The 19856-nt window shown below is 42.7% G+C and overlaps 1 protein-coding gene across 1 annotated transcript in view; it reads left to right on the top strand.

The window, feature by feature from the left end:
* Positions 1-19856, top strand: part of mlphb (melanophilin b) — a gene marked incomplete at both ends in the record, with an annotated part of 74330 nt that overhangs the window by 19622 nt on the left and 34852 nt on the right. The window lies entirely within an intron of this gene.

Raw genomic sequence — 19856 nt, 5'->3', positions numbered from 1 at the left:
ATCAGAGTTCTATCAGAACTTTTCTTCCACGTCTGACTGTTAGCTGTTTGTCCTATCCAGAGACACCCACCACCTCACACACGTGATGTTTAGGTTGTGTTTACCCATGATGCCGTGCACTAAACCCACAATGTAATCTGTTATGTGGTCCACTTCCTGTATTTTGTATGCTTGAAACTGGCCAAGACTTGTGTTTGTAGGTGGACCGAGTCCACTTTGATCTCAATCAGAATCCGTTTGTGCGTTCATATTTCCCCAAACGAAGCAAACGGAATAGGATTGGAATGAAAACGGCTGCTGTGAAAGTACTCCTACTCTCAGAGCAGAAAAAGCACAAAGTCCTCCTTGGCAGTGTTTCTCAGAAGATGTTCATTTGCACATTTCTAGCGGTTTCAAGTGTTTGTGTTTTCACATTAGAGCGTAACTACAGAGACCCAGCCAGAAACAAACCCTTTCTCCCCATCAAAGCTACACCTTCATATTGATTCTGGAAGTCAAGACCACCACAGATGGCAGTGCACACAACATCGTGAACCATGGAGTCTGAATGTTATCATCAGGTTTAACCTGAAGGCATGCAGAACGGCAATGTCCACTGAGGTGCACAACCAAAGAAAGAAGAAAAAAACCCACAAGACTCCAATACTGAGTTCTGGTTCTTACTTACACTTACATCTGAAAGTTACTTCACTGTGTTTATGCAGACTGTGGCCACCACCACTCGGTACCCAACACAGGAGTGTACTTACAATAATAACCCTTAAAAACATTCAGTATAACCAAACTGTAAACACTTTCCAAAAAAAAAAGACTAAACTACATCACACTTTAACCATCAAAACAACCAATGCTAAGGAAGCAATAGAGACCCCCCCCCCCCTCCCCTCAGGCCACATGGTTGGTGCCAACCAAACTGAGTACCAGGCTCCTGTCAGCAACACTCATGTACATGCCTCCATGATCATGCTGATCTCCCTGATCACTTTAGAGAGAAAGAGAGACGCAAACAGAAACATGCTGAAAATAAACTCCATCACAGTATTAACCCAGTAAGTAGGATCCATCTTCAGGTGATACCATATTTTCACGACCATAAGGTGCACCGTATTAAAAGGCGCAGTCTCAGTTACGGTGCTGTTTCTGTATTTAACACATACAAAAGGCGAACCAGATTTTAGGGCGCAATCATGGTCAAAACATACCGGTACTCTACCTTAAAACTTGCTAGCTTGCGTGTGTTTTAAAAAAGGCACCGAAAGAAAAATTGAATTCAGTTGTACTTTATTGAAGAATTAAACAATGTTTTCATGTTGGTTTTCGATCAATCCTCATTCACAAATCCATCAAAGTCCCCATCTTCTGTATCCGAAATTAGCAGCTGGGCTAGTTCTCCATTGAACACCCCGGGTTCATAAATGACGCATCATAAATGACGCCAGCTTTTGCAAAAGCTTGAGCAACAGTGCAAGCAGACACGTTAGCCCAAGCATCTGCAATTCATTCACAAATGGTGGCGTAACTCGCCGGGCGTTGCCTCCCAGTCTCAGTAAAACTGTGTTTGCCATCTGTCATCCATCTCTGTCATCACAACTTCCCTTTGAACGCCCTGTTCATACCAATGTCCAGCGGTTGGACTTCCTTCGTCAAGCCCAAATCAGTTGGAGTCGGTCTTCCAATTCGGGGCACCTCGCCTTGTTTCCGTGGAAACTCAGCTTCGTGTTCTTGACTTGGCAAAGCTCATTTTCCTGCTTCCTCCACTTGCGAACCATGGATTCATTGATCTTGAATCTCTCACGGCTGCTTGATTCCCATGTTTGTCCGCGTAGCTGATAGTTTGCTGTTTGAACTGTGCTTCGTAAAGGTGTCTCTTTGCAGGTTCCATTTTACGGTGTGTTCGGACCAAACTTGTTTTGAGCGTCAAGAGTGGCAGGTTTACATGTAAAGTCTATGTGGAGGCGCGTCAAGGAGGCGTCAAGCTTTTTCGCGTCACGTTTTGAGCGTCGGTGTGACGAAAATTTAAAAAGTTTTTTAAGGTTGATGCATGGAACGCCAGAAAGCCAGAGATGGAAAATCTGAACTTTCGACACCTGACAACCAAACAAGAGCTGCAGGCTGCTTGCAGAAACTTTGCTGTCCTAACGGCCCTAACTGACCCTGTCAGAATTGCCAGTTTTGGCTGATTTCAGCTGCACCAAACTCCACCAAAGAGCTGCTCCGTCAGTAGCTCCGTATATATATTAAAAAAGAAACGCCCACATTCCGGAGGCATTATTGTATTTCCACCATATACTGTTGCATAAGAATGCCATTACTCCGTGCAATATTTAGGATAAACATTCCTTGCTAAAAAGCTGAATGTTAACGTAGCAGGATACGAAGTGTAGGAAAGCTTTTTTTTTTCTGCTGAGTGCAGCTCTTGTTGCATTAACAGTGACTATCACTGCCCTACAACAACGTTCTCTAGCTTTATTTATTAAATAAAACCATGCCATCTCTCTACTGCACCACCATCATTCAGACTGACTGGAAGGAAAGCTCTGCCTTTCCCCCTCTCTTTTTCGCTCGCTCCAGACAAGCTGCAAACATGGCAGGAGTGTTTTGGGCATTGGACACAAAAGTGACAGTTTAGTGACCAGCGTCGAACGTTCAGCTCAAACCGCGTTTGGTCTGAACACACCATTATTAAAGGGTCATCAGCCACACCGATGTTGTTTTACATAATGCACATACCGGCACGATATATCTACTGAGGACATGCCTTTAGCGTCTAATTTCACGCCCACACTTCTCCCTTTAATGTTCTCATGCTGCCCTCTGTTACGTCCACATTTTATCTATATAAGCAGCATGTCGAAAACGCTCTCAGTCAGTCGAGCGGAGCGCTCATCACAGTCACACAACAACATTCATAGACTTTGGAATTCGGCACACACATAAAGCACATCGCATTGTAAGGCGCTCTGTGTTAGGTTGACGTCAAGTGCGGGGGATTCATATGCGGACTCGGCTTGGAGTTTCAAACAATGCTTTATTTGCTTCCTTCTGATTTCGGTTTCTTTCCCAGGTGAATGAATGAATGAATGAATGAATGAATGAATTTATTTCGAGACAGATAAGAAAGCGTGAACATACACATATCCATATACATACACATACAGACATATATACTCCCATACATATATATACATACACACACATATACATACATATGCACACACACATATATACATATACATATATATACATACATACATACATATACACACACCTGCATATATATATACATACATACATACACCCACGCACATGTACATATACATACATAAACATATACCCATATATAAATACACACATATGTAGATACAATAAGAATAGTATATGTATCTGTGTATGTATTTCATACAGTATACCCATTTTGGGCAACAAAATAAATAAAAACTGTACCTCGAAAAGGAGTGGGAAGAAGAAAACTTATTAATTCCCACCCCTCGTCATCATATGCATATTTAGGTTGCAATAATTAAGTTTTTTAGTTGAAGTAAGTGCATAACATATGTATATTCACATGCTATGATATCAATTAGTCTTGAATTACATATACAATATTAGACAATATGCATACATAAGATATAATTTAATACATTTAGTTGTACTATCAGAATTACTGCCATTATCATATCACCGCCATATATCAACACAATTAGTATTTACTCTATCAACAGTATTAATACTGAATGGTACTGATGGCTAATCTTTGAATTGAATACCCTTTTTTTAATTATTATTTATTTATTTATTAATTTTTTAAAGTACTTTAGCGTGATGTCCCTTCAAAGGGCCAGGTGTTCAGTGGACCTGCTGCCAGGGGGGGTCAGTCCCCTGGCAACAGTACCACCATTGGCTGAGTGTCCTGTACTATGCATTAAAAGAGACAAGATTTGGGGTCTACTACTAAAAGGTGATAACCTCTCAGCAGCAGAACCCCCCTTGCCTGCCCTTCACTAAGAATTATGCTATGTGTGTGTAATTCATTAAGATAGCACCATTCTCATTTACTTATATATATATATATATATATATATATATATATATATATATATATATATATATATATATATATATATATATATATATATATATATATATAATTTTGTTCATATATATATATTAGAAATTTAGATATAGAATATTATATAGATAGAATATTGATACTACATTTACATTATATTAATATTATATTTATTATACATTTATAATATTATAACAATATCAAGGTATTATATAATTTTGAAGATATCATAATAATACTTGTACGTTAATTAATTGAAGGTATTGTATATGTTGATGATATAGCAAAAAAATTATAACAGCAATAATAACAATACATGTATACCATTATATCACTGAGTTATCATTGATCAGTATTCTAGTAATAAAGATATAATACATTATTATGATACAGTAAAACACCTGACTACTTGCAATATAGGTTATGACACTTTTGAAATAACTATACATACTTCACAGTATTTTCTACTACTAACCATTCAATAGACAAGAACACCATTTAATGAGTAAACATACAAACTCAGTTCTCATTCATGTACCGTGACAATATCATGTTTTTGAATTTTGATTTGAACAGATGAATATTTGGGCATTGCTTGAGTTCTGATCCCAGTTGGTTCCAAAGCTTAACCCCACATATAGACACACACAAGCTTTTTCTAGTGGTTCTTACTGCTTTAACTTTGAAATTACCACAACCCCTCAGATTATACTCCCCTTCCCTCTGCCTAAAAAGTTTTTTTAGGCAGAGGAAGAACATTTTTATTAGCTTTGAATAGAAGCTGGGCTGTATAATAGTCAACTAAATCAAAAAATTTTAACAATTTCGATTGAAAAAATAAAGTATTAGTGTGGTCATAATATCCCACCTTGTGTACAACTCGTACAGCACGTTTCTGGAGTATTATGAGGGGATTCAGTGAACTTCTATAGTTGTTTCCCCACACTTCTACACAATAAGTTAAATACGGCAAGACCAATGAACAATATAACAACAGTAAGGCATTATAATCTACATAGTATTTGGCTTTGTTAATGATTGAAATACTTTTAGAAAGTTTACCTTGTATGTGCCTTATGTGCGATTTCCAATTTAATGTGCTGTCAATAGTTAAGCCCAAGAATTTAATTTCCGACACAGCATCTAAATCAACACCATCAATCTTTATCACTGAATCTACATTTACATTGTGGCTTCCGAAGAACATTGCTTTAGTTTTATTTAAGTTTAAAGATAATTTGTTCAAATCCATCCATGTTTTCACTTTCTTTAATTCACAATTAATGATATGAATCAAATCATTGTAATTGTCATTAGAATAGAATATGTTTGTATCATCTGCAAATAAGATTAATTTTAGTAATTTAGACACCTGAAATATATCATTAATATATAAATTAAACAGCCTTGGGCCCAAAACAGATCCTTGTGGGACCCCACACCCAATGCCCAAATACCCTGATGAAAATTCTCCCATTTTCACATACTGTTGTCTTTCAGTTAAATAGCTTTTGATCCAGCTTAGAGCTACTCCCCTAATGCCATATTTTTCCAATTTTTGTAGTAAAATGCTATGATTTAAAGTATCAAAAGCTTTTTTCAAATCAATGAATATACCAACTGCATATTTCTTCTTATCCAAGCAATTTGTTATCTCTTCCACTGCATCAATAATGGCCATTGATGTTGACCTCGCTGTTCTAAAACCATACTGACTTTCATGAATTAAATTGTGTTTATTTATAAAATTCTCTAATCTACTGTTAAACAGTTTCTCTAATATTTTAGAAAATTGCGGGAGCAGGGAGACAGGTCTATAATTAGTGAAAATGTGTTTATTTCCATTTTTATATAGTGGCAATACTTTTGCAATTTTCATTTTGTTGGGAAATGTTCCAGTTTGAAAAGATAGATTACAAATGTACGTTAATGGTTTAACAATACTATTTATAATTCGTTTAATCAATGACATATCAATGTCAAAACAATCAGTAGAAAATTAATTTTTGCATTTGTTCACCATGTCTATAATTTCTTCATCTGTTACTCCCAAAAGAAACATTGTCTTTGGGTTTATTTCTATTAAGGAACCTGTTTTGTTGCTACTACAATGAGGAATATTTGCTGCCAGGTCTGGACCAACATTTACAAAAAAGCTATTAAAACTTTGAACCACTTCCTTCATATTATAATTATCATTATTGTTATCAATAAAATAGTTTGGATATGAATTATTTTTTGTATCTCCTTTAATTATTTTATTAAGTATCCCCCAGACCTCTTTAATATTGTTTTTATTTTTATTTAATAAATCGGTATAATATAATTTTTTGCTAGTTCTTAATATATCAGTCAATTTATTTTTATATGTTTTATATCGATGTTCAGACTCTTCACTTCTTAATCTAATGAATTGCTTATATAAAGTATTTTTTTTCTTACAAGCATTTTGCAAACCTTTAGTTAACCATGGACATTTCACAGATGTACTGTTTATACAAAACTGGCGAACTGGACAACTTTTATCATATGCTGAAGAGAAGATTTCCAAAAAAGTGTCAAACGCACCATTCACATCTTTCTTCCTGTAAACAGCACTCCAATCATGTTCGACCAAGTCATTATAGAGTAAATTGATTGACTCTTCAGTTTGTACTCGTTTGTACCTGTATTTTTTAGGCGATTTGTGTTTATTATCATTATTATTATCGTTATACACTAAAAAGACAGGGAGATGATCAGTTATATCACAGATCAGCAGACCACTGACGTTAGTAGACTCCATATTATTTGTAAAAATATTGTCAATAAGTGTAGCACTGTGCATTGTAATTCTGCTTGGTCTTGTAATAACTGGAAATAAGCTCATAGTATACATTCTACTTATGTAATCATCAGTTGTTTTGTGATTATTTGGATTTATTAGATCAATATTGTAGTCCCCGCAAATGAATATTTTTTTATTGCTTATTGCAGAAAATGTTTGTTCAATCCAATTAGTAAACTTTTCCACACATGAACCTGGAGACCTATATATACAACTAACTATATTTTTATTTTTTTCATTGATGATTTCTATAGATAAACATTCAAGTATGTCATTAATTGTTACGGTCATATTTTTTAAAATTTTGTATTTGTATTTTTTATTTACATATATTGCAACTCCACCTCCTGCTTTGTTTGTTCTGTTTACATAGTTGAGATTATAATTACTTAACTCAAAATCAATACCTTTGTTTTCATTGAACCATGTTTCTGAGACTGTTATAATACTAAATGGATGCCTAATTTGTTGTAAGTATTCTTTGATTGCATTGAAGTTTGTATACATACTTCTACTATTAAAGTGGATAATAGAAAACTTCCCTTGTGAATCAACGAAGGTGTTATAGTCATTCTCAGTGTAATAATTACAATAAATAGGGTTAGCTGATAGAAACATGTTATCCGGGTCTATTTGGTCTTCCAAATCACATGAACTATACTCAGTATACTCAGATAATTTCAATTCCATTAATTCATTTTCCAGAGTTCCTAGAGGTGTTCTTAAATGTGTACTATCCAAGGAAATGTAACTGGATGACATATACACAGTTTTTTGTTTTTTTGTTTTTTTTTTATCTCATTGACTCATACTCACTAATGTCACTCATATTTATTCAGTTCCTCTAAGTCTTTAATAACCAGTACTTTAGCCTCTTCAGGTGATCCATTCAATTTTATGTATATTTTACAGTTCATCACCCAAGTATTCTGTATTTTGTTCTGTTTCCTTAAGAATCTTGCCTTCTTGGCGATTTCTGCATTCCTTTTGATCAGATGATCATTCAAAAAGACATTCGTACCTTTTAACTTTTTTCCTTGCTTCATCAATGCAATCTTATTTTTCCTATTTGCAAACCTTAGTATCACAGCCGGTGTGTCGTTCTTCTTCCTGGGGAGCGGATGGCAAGCTTCAATTGAGTCCTCATCCAGATGTATGTCCCTGGTGGCGAGAAAAGCCACCACCTGTTGTTCCGCAGAGCTCACCTCTAGCTCACCGGGTTCCTCCTCTCTGCCGGTAGACACTGCATGCGCATATGATCTAGGTTTTATCTTTAGTCCAGTCACAATCACGTCATTTAGTCTGGAGTATTGTTCAAGATCTTCCACTTTCCTCTCTAGGGCCGCAATTTTCTTGTCCTTCTCCTCGATGCGAATACGTAGCTCCGCCACTTCCTCCACAAGTTTAAGAATCTTGTCTTGTTTCATCTTTATTGTAGAAATGTCCTGTGAGAGAAAATCGAGTGTCTTTTTTATGTCCTCCGTCTCCTCCATTAGTGGGCTTTTCTTCGCTGGCATATCGATGTTAGAAAATTAATACGCTGTACACAAGCCAAAATACAATCTCGATGTTGCTCGAGCCGCAGCTAACGCAAGTTAGCTTGCGACCACAATCTATGCTTGCGACGTATCCACTATCACCGATCCGGTGCTGTGGCTACAATGTGTCTGGGACTCAGCAATTGAGCTTGGTTGCTAGCTGCTAGCACCAGTCCACACCTTGTCAGATGGTTGTCAGGCTAGCTCTTCAAGCTAGATAGCCACAGCCCACAGATCGCCGTTGTTACAGCCAGCGGGCTAGCTCCTTGGCTAACCGCTAGCTCCTGTCCAAAAATCGCCAACGGAGCGCAGTAAATGTCCCAAGATCTCCCCAAGATCTGCAGTGACTCATGCCCATAATCACTATAATAATAGCCTGCAAAGCTCCCACAGGTAAGAAGTGTGCCCTTTTCACAAATTATAGGCTGTTATTCAGAATGATAAAGGAATATGAATGCGATAAACTGCAAAGACAGAAGTGTGGTCAAAGAGAGCTCCTTTTAAGAGCGCCACATATGTAACTGCAGAGCAAAAGTTTCAGTTTAACTTGAGATACTCTTGCAAGTTAAGAATGCGACAACCATGTAGACATTGTCAGCGGACATCTTGAGGGTATGAAAAGGCTTGTCCTTGCCGTCAGATGTTGATTAGCCGTCCAGTGCGATGCAGACATGGCTGTCTACCTGTTTCAGTGGGAGGCCCTAGGTGGATGCGGAAAATAGGTTAGTCGGCAGGCAGACAAGCGGGGAGGGAAACCTGGCGGACAGAGAGGCGGGCAGGCAGGCGGGCAGGCAGGCAGGCAGGCAAGCGGTAGGGCAGCAATCGGGCATGCAGGCAGGATCTCTGACGGGGAAAAAACACACAGGTTAACGATCAGGAAATCACACTGGGAAGAATCCTTCAGGCCGAGAGTTGTACCAAAGGCGTTCAACTATCTGGCGATGAACAGCAGGCTGGGCAGATCTTAAATAGTGCTGCTGCTGATTGCCAAGATGCCGATCAGGTGCTGATCCAGGTGCCAGGATGCCAGACACGCCCACCAGGGAACAGGATCACAACAGTACCCCCCCCTCAACGGGAGCCACCAGGCGACCGAAACCGGTCAGGATGAGCCCGGCGAAAGTCACGAACCAGGGAGGCATCCAAAATGAACGAGCGAGGGACCCAGGCACGCTCCTCAGGACCATACCCTTCCCAGTCAATTGAAGGCCCCAACCACAACGGCGCACATCCAGGAGACGTCGGACCGTGTAGGCCGGGCGACCAGCCACAAGCCGGGCGGGAGGAGGGGGCCTGGAAGGAGGGACCAGAGGACTGGATGAAACAGGTTTAAGTTGGGAGACGTGGAAGGAGGGATGATCCCGCATGGATTGGGGAGCTTAAGTCGAACCACAGTAGGGTTGATGATCTGTTGAATTTCAAAGGGGCCCAAGTAACGAGGAGTCAGTTTCTTGGCATCGGTCCGCAAAGGAATGTTCCTGGATGAGAGCCAAACCTTCTGACCAGGGGAATAACCGGGCGCAGGAGTCCAGTGACGATCCGCCTGGCGCCGATTCTGTTCCCCAGTTCGGAGAAGCGCAGCCCGAGCCTTCTGCCAAACCCGTCGACAGCGGCGGATGTGAAGCTGGACAGAAGGCACAGAAACCTCATCCTCCTGGGCGGGGAATAGTGGCGGCTGGTACCCTAGGGAACATTCAAAAGGGGACAATCCAGAGGCTGAGGAGGTGAGGGAATTGTGCGCATACTCAACCCAGTCCAGATGTTCACTCCAAGAGGATGGGTTAGTTTCTGCCACACACCGGAGGGCAGTCTCCAAGTCTTGATTCGTCCTTTCAGCCTGACCATTGGTTTGGGGGTGAAATCCTGATGACAGACTCAGAGTGGCTCCAATTGACTGACAAAAGGCTCGCCATACCTGGGACGTGAATTGGGGCCCTCTGTCAGACACGATGTCGGCGGGCAGTCCGTGGAGCCGAAAAACGTGATGAACCAGTAGGTCAGCCGTCTCCTTGGCCGAGGGAAGTTTGGGGAGTGCGACAAAATGCACGGCCTTGGAAAAGCGGTCAACAATGGTTAAGATTGTATCTTTACCTTTGGAGACGGGTAGGCCGGTGACGAAGTTCCAGGGCAATGTGGGACCATGGCCGGCTGGGAACAGGCAGGGGTCGTAGAAGACCGGCTGGCGGTCTATGAGAGGCCTTACTCCGGGCACAGGTGGTGCAGGCCGCTACATACTCCCGAGCATCCTTCTCCATTGTGGGCCACCAAAACCTACACCTAATGAGGGATAGGGTGCGTGTGGATCCAGGATGGCAAGCCAGACGGGACGAGTGACCCCACTGGAGGACCAAGGAACGGACGGCATCTGGAACAAATAGGCGGTTAGGAGGACCTGTACCTGGGTCAGGTTGCTGTTGCTGGGCTGCGAGGACCCTATCCTCTACTTCCCAGGTAACTGCGGCAACAATGCGGGTAGCAGGCAGGATTGGGTCCGTGGAGGAAGTGGATCCTGAAGTGAACTGGCGGGAAAGGGAGTCTGGCTTCTGGTTCTTGGACCCAGGTCGGTACGATAAGGTGAAGTTGAAGCGGTTAAAGAAAAGGGACCAACGGGCTTGACGGGGATTTAGCTGTTTGGCTGACTGCAGGTATTCCAAGTTCTTATGGTCTGTCCAAATGAGGAATGGCTCCCTAGATCCCTCCAGCCAGTGACGCCACTGTTCGAGAGCCAATTTAATGGCTAGGAGCTCGCGATCACCGACGTGGTAATTTTGTTCAGCTGGGGTGAGGCGTCGAGAGAAATAAGCACAGGGATGGAGTTTCTGAGTCCTAGATGATCGCTGAGACAGCACAGCTCCAACTCCTTTGTCTGAGGCATCGACCTCAACCACAAATTGACGACTGGGATCAGGGTGGAGAAGAACAGGGGCTGTGGTGAATAGATCCTTCAGTCTACGGAAAGCCTGATCTGCAGGTTCAGACCAGGTAAAGGGGATTGATGGAGAGGTAAGACGAGTGAGAGGGGCTGCAATCTGGCTATAGTTACGGATGAAACAGCGGTAAAAATTAGCAAATCCCAGGAAGCGTTGCAGTTCTTTCACAGAGGTGGGGGTAGGCCAATCTACCACCGCCTTGACCTTCTCCGGGTCAGCTCGGACTTGCCCAGTCTCAAAGATGTAGCCGAGGAACGATACAGTACTCTTATGAAACTCACATTTCTCAGCCTTGACAAATAAGCGGTTCTCCAAGAGTCTCTGTAGGACCAGTCGGACGTGTTGGATGTGCTCAGACTCGTTCTGGGAGAAAATGAGGATGTCGTCTAAATAGACAAAGACGAAGCGGTTAAGGAGATCTCGTAACACGTCATTAACCAGGGCCTGAAACACGGCAGGAGCATTACATAGTCCAAACGGCATAACACGGTACTCAAAATGGCCCAAGGGTGTCCTAAACGCTGTTTTCCATTCGTCTCCCTCTTTTATCCTGACCAAGTGGTATGCGTTGCGAAGGTCGAGCTTCGTGAAGATTGTGGAGCCATGAAGGGAATTGAAAACTGACTCCAGTAGGGGTAAAGGGTACTTGTTTTTAACTGATTGCATTTAAGCCCCGGTAGTCAATGCAGGGTCTAAGTGAGCCATCCTTCTTGGAGATAAAGAAGAATCCAGCTCCTAGGGGTGAAGAAGAGGGCTTAATTAATCCAGCTGCTAGGGAATCTGAGATGTACCTCTCCAAAGCCTCCGTCTCAGGTCGGGATATGTTGTATAGTCGGCTGGTAGGCAGTGGGGCACCTGGGAGCAAATCAATGGTGCAATCGTAAGGTCGATGAGGTGGCAGTGCTAAAGCCTTGTCCTTGCTGAAGACCTCCATTAAATCATTATATACTGTCGGTACTGCAGACAGGTCTGGGGTAACGGGTTGAAGACCAGAAACGGATGAGGTCGAGGGAATGGCCGACAGAAGACAGGTGGCATGACAAAAGGAGCTCCAATTGATAATTCTCCCAGTCCGCCAATCTAGGTGCGGGTTATGACAGCCAGGGGTGACCCAAGACCAGTGGAGACTTAGGTGATTCAACAATGAAGAAAGGTATGTATTCCTGGTGGTTGCCAGAGACTATCAGTCTAACGGGGATGGACTGTCGGGTTATGGAATAAAGATGGCTTCCATCCAGAGCCTGTGCTAATACAGGGGAAGAAAGAGCCTCCAGACATAACCCAAGAGTGGTGGCCAAAGTCTCATCCAGAAAATTAGCCTCAGCTCCAGAATCCACTATGGCCTCAACAGAATGGGGGGTCTTATCTACGAACAGGGTTGCGGGGATAAGTGTCTTGGTGTGGGGGATCTCATTGGATGATGTGGTCATCAGTACTCCCGCCGCTACTGACGACCCTGGTCTTTTGCTCGGTTGGGACATAGAGATATCCGGTGTCCAGATCTTCCGCAGTAATAGCAATCTCCAGAGTCCCTTCTCCTCTGCCGCTCCTCTGGGGAGAGGTGAGCCCTGCCCAGTTGCATGGGCTCCTCCGTAGGCGGGGTAGTGTGAGACAGAGGGGAGGAGTTTGATCCCGAGAGATTGCCCGAGTCTTGGCTGGATCTGGACCGCCGTTCCCTGTCCCTCTCCCGTAGCCGGTTATCTATTCGTATGGCAAGAGAAATTAGTTCGTCCAGCGAGCCCGGTGTGTCTCTGGTTGCCAACTCATCCTTTAGCCGACTGCTTAACCCGTTGGCGAAGATGTCGCGGAGAGCCTCGTTGTTCCAGCCTGAATCAGCAGCTGCTGTCCTGAAATCAATCGCAAAGTCCGCTACACACCGATCTCCCTGACGGAGATTAAGGAGACGCTTGACTGATTCACCGCCCCTTACTGGGTGATCAAAAACTTTTTTCATCTCCTCGACAAATGAGGAATAGGAAGAGTGTCTAAAATCCTGCTGTTCATATGCCGCTTCCGCCCACGCCAGTGCCTTTCCTTCCAGCAGTCCAATTATATATGAAACCTTGGATCTATCGTTAGCATAGGTGAGTGGTTTCTGGTCAAAAATAATGGAGCATTGGAGGAGGAATCCCCTACATTTTCCCAAATCCCCAGCGTAGGGCTTGGGATCTGGGATGTGTGTCTCTCTTACTGTGACTGCTCGATCGGGTTGAAGCGCGGGTGCGTCGGGATCCGGCGGCTGGGAAGGTGCAGAAGGGATCAATCCAGCGATATGTGTGGTAAGTTGGGCCAGCTGAGAGAGTATGGTGTGGTAATTATGATCCAGAGTCAACATCAACTGTTCATGTCGAGCGAGGCGAGCATTCAGACCTGAGAGGGCTTGTGGTAGTGGGTCTGAGGCGACTTCCGGGTTTGAGTCCGCTGAATCCATTTGTGGCCAGATAGTTCTGTTAGGTTGACGTCAAGTGCGGGGGATTCATATGCGGACTCGGCTTGGAGTTTCAAACAATGCTTTATTTGCTTCCTTCTGATTTCGGTTTCTTTCCCAGGTGGATGCGGAAAATAGGTTAGTCGGCAGGCAGACAAGCGGGGAGGGAAACCTGGCGGACAGAGAGGCGGGCAGGCAGGCGGGCAGGCAGGCAGGCAGGCAAGCGGTAGGGCAGCAATCGGGCATGCAGGCAGGATCTCTGACGGGGAAAAAACACACAGGTTAACGATCAGGAAATCACACTGGGAAGAATCCTTCAGGCCGAGAGTTGTACCAAAGGCGTTCAACTATCTGGCGATGAACAGCAGGCTGGGCAGATCTTAAATAGTGCTGCTGCTGATTGCCAAGATGCCGATCAGGTGCTGATCCAGGTGCCAGGATGCCAGACACGCCCACCAGGGAACAGGATCACAACACTCTGTCTCTTTTGGAGAAAATAAAAGATTTTTATGTCACAACACAAACAGATGGCATTGGGGTGGATGTGCAAGTTGGAGTTTGTGTAACGTGAAGCTGCACATCTGCTTGGTGAGGGGGTGTCTGCTTCTCCCCCACAGTTACGTTTACAATCAGACAGACAAGTGTTCCTCTCACACAGCTTTAATTAATCTCATATTACAAGCTGCAGCGGAGATTAAACTAAAATAACACACTGGGAAAAACCTGGGAGTGCTCAACCAATCAGTAACGTTTTCGTTTCAAATCTCAACGTGACTTTTCTGCCAGAGTGATTTTATCAGTGAAAAGTCTCTCACAACTCTGTTTTCCACCTGAAATCGAACCACAGCTGGTGATGCTTTGCAGCTTCGCTTGTTGACCTCCACATGAGCCCTGCAGACTGGAGCAAGTAAACATTTGATGTTTACATTTGAAGCATTAGCTGACTGTGTTTTTAACCAAAGAGCACCTCGTGTTACAGTAACACTACTGAACTGGCAGACTTTCAATCTTTGCCCCCCCCTCCCCAACAACAGCTAATCCAGCAGTTGTCTTGCAGTCTCTCTTCTATCCCTTTATTTTTGTCCTTGCTTCTTTTCATAATGTTCTCTTGAGTTTTTTACTGAATCAGCCTTGATACATGTTCAAAAAGAGACGTCAAGGATGTCTGTAAGGATGTTGGAGAGGATGATGATGAGTGACAAGCATGTTTAAGAGCAGTTATTGTTATGACCTCTTGTTCTGTTATTTTAGACACAAAGCTCTTTGGGACATGGGGGGAAGCTACCATGAGCTTATGCTTCTGCAGTTCTTCTGGATAAAAAAAAAAACCCACAGCCTCATATTCCACTTCCTTTTAAACAACCTCTGTCACAGATTGTGTAGGAGTGGAGTGGACCCAAATGCAGAAGGCATCAATACAATTGTTTTCATACCACACAGAAAAGCAACTAACACATAATATACCAGTAAGCAACCAAGAGACAGATACACAGAAATCGTAACAAGACACAGGTGGAATGGATAAACTAACTTAATCCATGTGAATTAATGGACAGAAAACAAGACTAAAAAAGGAAAAACAAGGAAAACTACTAAATAAGATGGGAAACCACCACACTATAACATCATTAGGTTTATTTACTAATTAATATAGTATATAGAGTTAATAGAGCAAAGACTGTAAAAGATGTGTGGGCATCTGGCCAGGATGCCTCCTGGACATCTCCCTACAGGAGGAGACCCCGGGGAAGACCCAGGACACGCTGGATTTTACCTCTTGACTGTCCTGGGAACACCTTGGGATCCCCCCCGCAGAGTTGGTAAATGTGGCTGGGGAGAGGGAAGTCTGGGTTTCCCTGCTTAGGCTGCTGCTCCTGCAACCCAATGGTTGGATGAATGGATGGATGATTGGATGGTTGGATGGATGGATGGATGGTTGGATGGATGATTGGATGGTTGGATGGATGGTTGGATGGATGGATGGATGATTGGATGGTTGGATGGATGGATGGATGGATGGTTGGATGGATGGATGGATGGATGGATGATTGGATGGTTGGATGGATGGTTGGATGGATGGATGGATGGTTGGATGAATGGATGGATGATTGGATGGTTGGATTGATGGATGGATGATTGGACGGATGATTGGATGGTTGGATGGATGGTTGGATGGATGATTGGATGGTTGGATGGATGGATGGATGGTTGGATGGATGGATGGATTATTGGATGGTTGGATGGATGATTGGATGGTTGGATGGATGGATGGATGATTGGATGGTTGGATGGATGGATGGATGATTGGATGGATGGCGCAACAGGTGGAAACTACAAACTCATCTTTTAAAAAACTTCCTGTTTCAGTCACAGACTCACGGTGTTACAAGCAGCTGCAGTTGAAGTGGAAGTTGGGAATGAAAATGTGGAGCTGTGGCGGGACAGATTTGGGAATGGGAAACTTCACTGCACTGTGGCAGTGAAGGGGGGGACAAGCAGAAAAGAGGTTAGTTGCCGCTGCATGTTTATTCTTCAGAGGGACAGGTTTTTTTCCCTCATAATTGTTTATTTTCTCCCTGTATGAAAAATATGGGAGAATGAAAATACGGGACGACGTTGGAAAACAGGCCAAAACTACGATAGATACATAACACCTATGTGCCCCACATGCTGAACACAGCTCAAACTGCCAATGATGAAATGAGATAAAGTTAGTGTGATTTCCGGGGGCTTAAGAACATTTTAGGGAAGCTCCAGACCCCTAATGTAGGATCAATAAGACTTTTGAGATCGACTAAGTGGAGGTGCAGTAAAGCAAAAGCAGCTGTAATGTGATGCTTTGTGAGAGTAAAGAAGTAATGAAGGCGGTTTTTTGGTCTCTGGAAGCTGCAGGGCGACAAGGTATTCAGGATTACACACAACAAATATCGGTGTGGCATCAAAAGGAGGCAGAATCACAGAGTTTCAGAGTTATGTTGCTTTAAAGAATCAGTACTTAACTTTGGAAGATTTTTGGACTCTGGTGACCCTCTAACCAGGGTTTGAATTAGCTTTTTTTGGTGGGGGATATGGTTATTGTTAAGTACGTTGTGCTGCTCCTCTATGTAACCAATCAGAAACACGTCATAAAAGACAGAAAGTTTTATTAACAACCACAGAAAGTAGCGTATTAGCTGTTTGCCATCTGGGTGGCGTGTGACCCAAGACAAACTGCTGCTGCCTGCAGTGCTGAAGGAAACAGAAAATGTCTCCCCTTTTACTTTAGATTATTATATTCATTCATTAAATTTAAAACATAAATGAAAACACAACACACTGAAAAGTTCCTCCTATTTAAGAAACATCAGGAAACTTATGAAAAAATTCAATATAAACTGGTTGTGGACTCTTTTTGCGCTCCTCTTAAGGTGTCAGTTGAATGTCTTTAGTGAAGCTCTTCTGCTTTTCGTAATTTGATCTGTTCTAATGGCAGATACTCTATCATCCATATTGCATCCTGTCTCTCCTCCGAGCACTCTCCATCCAGTACAAGTCAGTCCGTTGTGCATCAAAACAAGTCAGAAACACAGAGTTTTAAGGTTGGAAAGTTCTGTAGTGCTGCCTGGAAAAGCATTAAAGGATGTGACTTTAAAGACACTTTGTGTGAATCTTAGAGAGAAAATGTCTTTGAAAAGGTTTTGATGGATAAATACAGGCTGAATTATTACAAAGTGGTCTGCAATCATCTTTCCACGCAAGACTCAAAATATCTTCTATTTCCTGACTTTAGTTGTTCTGTTTTTAATTTTTGTTTTTTAATTTTTTTGTTTGTTTCAGTCAATGTTTGTTTTTGTTTTTGGTTAGCTTGTTAGATGAATAAATAGATTAATTATTAGAAAGATGCTAATTAAAAAGTCTTTCCTGAATGAGGCTCTCTGATCCTCGTAGCCAAGCAGGTCAGCAGAGGGACATGACGAGTTCTTTGGGTCATTTCTGCGCTACACGGTTTGTGTTTCCACTACAAAAAACGCCGTTAAAAATCAAACAGATGTTCTTCTTTTCTCATAGCAGGCTGAAGGCCTGGTAGTACGTTTATTTGTTTCCCAGATGTCAGTTTTTTTTATGGAGTAATTACAGTTTGCTTGTTGAGCACATCGGTTTTCCAGCTATTCTGTAGGTAGTCATCGTGGGCCAGTTTATGCCAGTGGGAAGCACTTCAGTACATCAGCACATTTTACACAGATGTTTCCTGGTGTTTCTCTGCAGACTCGTGTCAGCGCCTTGGAATGTGGAAATGCACAAACAATACAGTAAAAAAAAGCCTTTTCACTGAAAACAACATCCTGTTTGCAAGATGTTACTTTCAGAGCGACCAGTCCAGCTGCAGAAAACACCAGTTTCTACAGTTAAAATCAGCTCTTTTCAAACCAAAGTTTTACTTTTTTGTTGAGCATAACAAGGCCTCCTGTTGTCAGCGCTGCTATTCATCACACTGACAGGTCATTCTGTTGAACAGTCTGGCTGCTCATCCAGTGTAATGTAGGTCACCCAACAGCTGCTCATGCAGCGTCTGGCGGAGCAGGTCACACACAAACGCTCACAGAACCTCAGCGCAGCTGAAACAGATCACTACTCAGGACAACAGCGATCCCACTGGAACTAGTCATAGAACGTAGGCGATACGGTTTATACTAAAGTCTCTGTAACGTAGAAGTTTTCAGGCAGAGCATCCGTTGGCCTGGAAATGTCAGGAATCTGGGACTCTGCAGGCTTTTTTCCCTGATTCTGGCTGGTTTTACATCCTGCATGATCACACTTTTTCCTGGCGTCACCAGGAAGTCCGAGTGATGTCTGCAGCAGCCATTCAGACAGAGCCCTCTTCTGTCTGACACAGAGTACTGTAGGGACCTTTTCACGCTCCTGTCGGCGCCCACTGAACGAAGCTGACATGCAGTCAGAGCCGTTTCTGCGACGTGAAGGGACGTAGCCACAACTTTTAGGGGCTTTTTCTTTAGTTTGTTCTCAAAGCAGCGTCTCTGTTGTAGCCAAAAACATTATGAATGTTTTCACAGCACTTCTTATGAAGTCTGACATTTCATATTCATAGAGCCGCATGCGGCCTGGTGCAGGGGACTGGGATTGGTCTGGGGGGGCACGGGGTTGGTGGCTGGGTTGGTAGGTGTGGGGGCTTTGTCTTTGCCTGTGTGTGTGTGAAAGATAATGATTGAATGATTTTTGTTTTTAATGTGGTTGCGTTGTATGCTTGGACACGTGAAGGCATATTATTGCTGATGTGTAGTTGTGATTGCTGGTGTGTAAAGTCCTGTGTACTGCTCTACTGTATGAAAAGTGCTGTAAAATCCTGATCAATCGATTGATTGATATGAGCTCAAACAGCTTTAAAAAATGAAAAATATTCTTCAAACTGTCTAAATTAAAATAATGTTTAGTTTTCTGATATAAAATGATTATAAACACACAAACTGACCACTGACAGGTGGATAGCAGGTATCTTACACCATATGAGGCATTTAGTGCAGCTTCTACACGCTGTCCTACCACCTGACCAGAACCACCTTGGTACCAGGTTGGACCACTCTGTCCTTCAGAACTGCTTCTTGGTGTCATAGACTGCTTCCAGGCTGGATGTGTTCAGAGGTGATATTCTGCGTACCTTTGTTGGGACCAGTGCTGATTGGACTTCTATCATCTCCAACCAGTCTGACCATCCTACCTTCTTCAGACCTTCTCTGTAAAGTCTGGAGATGGTTGTGTGGGAAATTCCCAGTAAGACCAACACGCATTAGTGAGTCGGACTTCAGCAAGTCGTCTTCATCGTGTCTATGTGACTAAACGCACACTTGCTGATGTGTGATTTGCTGATTCTAATTAACTTTTTGAAAAGAAAGAAGGTCTTAGTTTGTGCTTGTTAACACAAACAGGTGGTTTTGTGTCGACAAGCAGGTGGACCAGTGAGTTTTCATGAATAAAGTTTCGTTTTTATGTGAAGTTTGATGTTTTTTGCCATTTTATGTCGTCTGCTGTGTGTTTTTCTCTCCTCTGATTCCTGCTGCTGATGGTGTTT

Source organism: Telmatherina bonti (assembly GCF_933228915.1).
Source record: "Telmatherina bonti genome assembly, chromosome: 15".
NCBI lineage: Eukaryota > Metazoa > Chordata > Actinopteri > Atheriniformes > Telmatherinidae > Telmatherina > Telmatherina bonti.
This window is presented reverse-complemented; position numbering and strand designations above follow the sequence as displayed.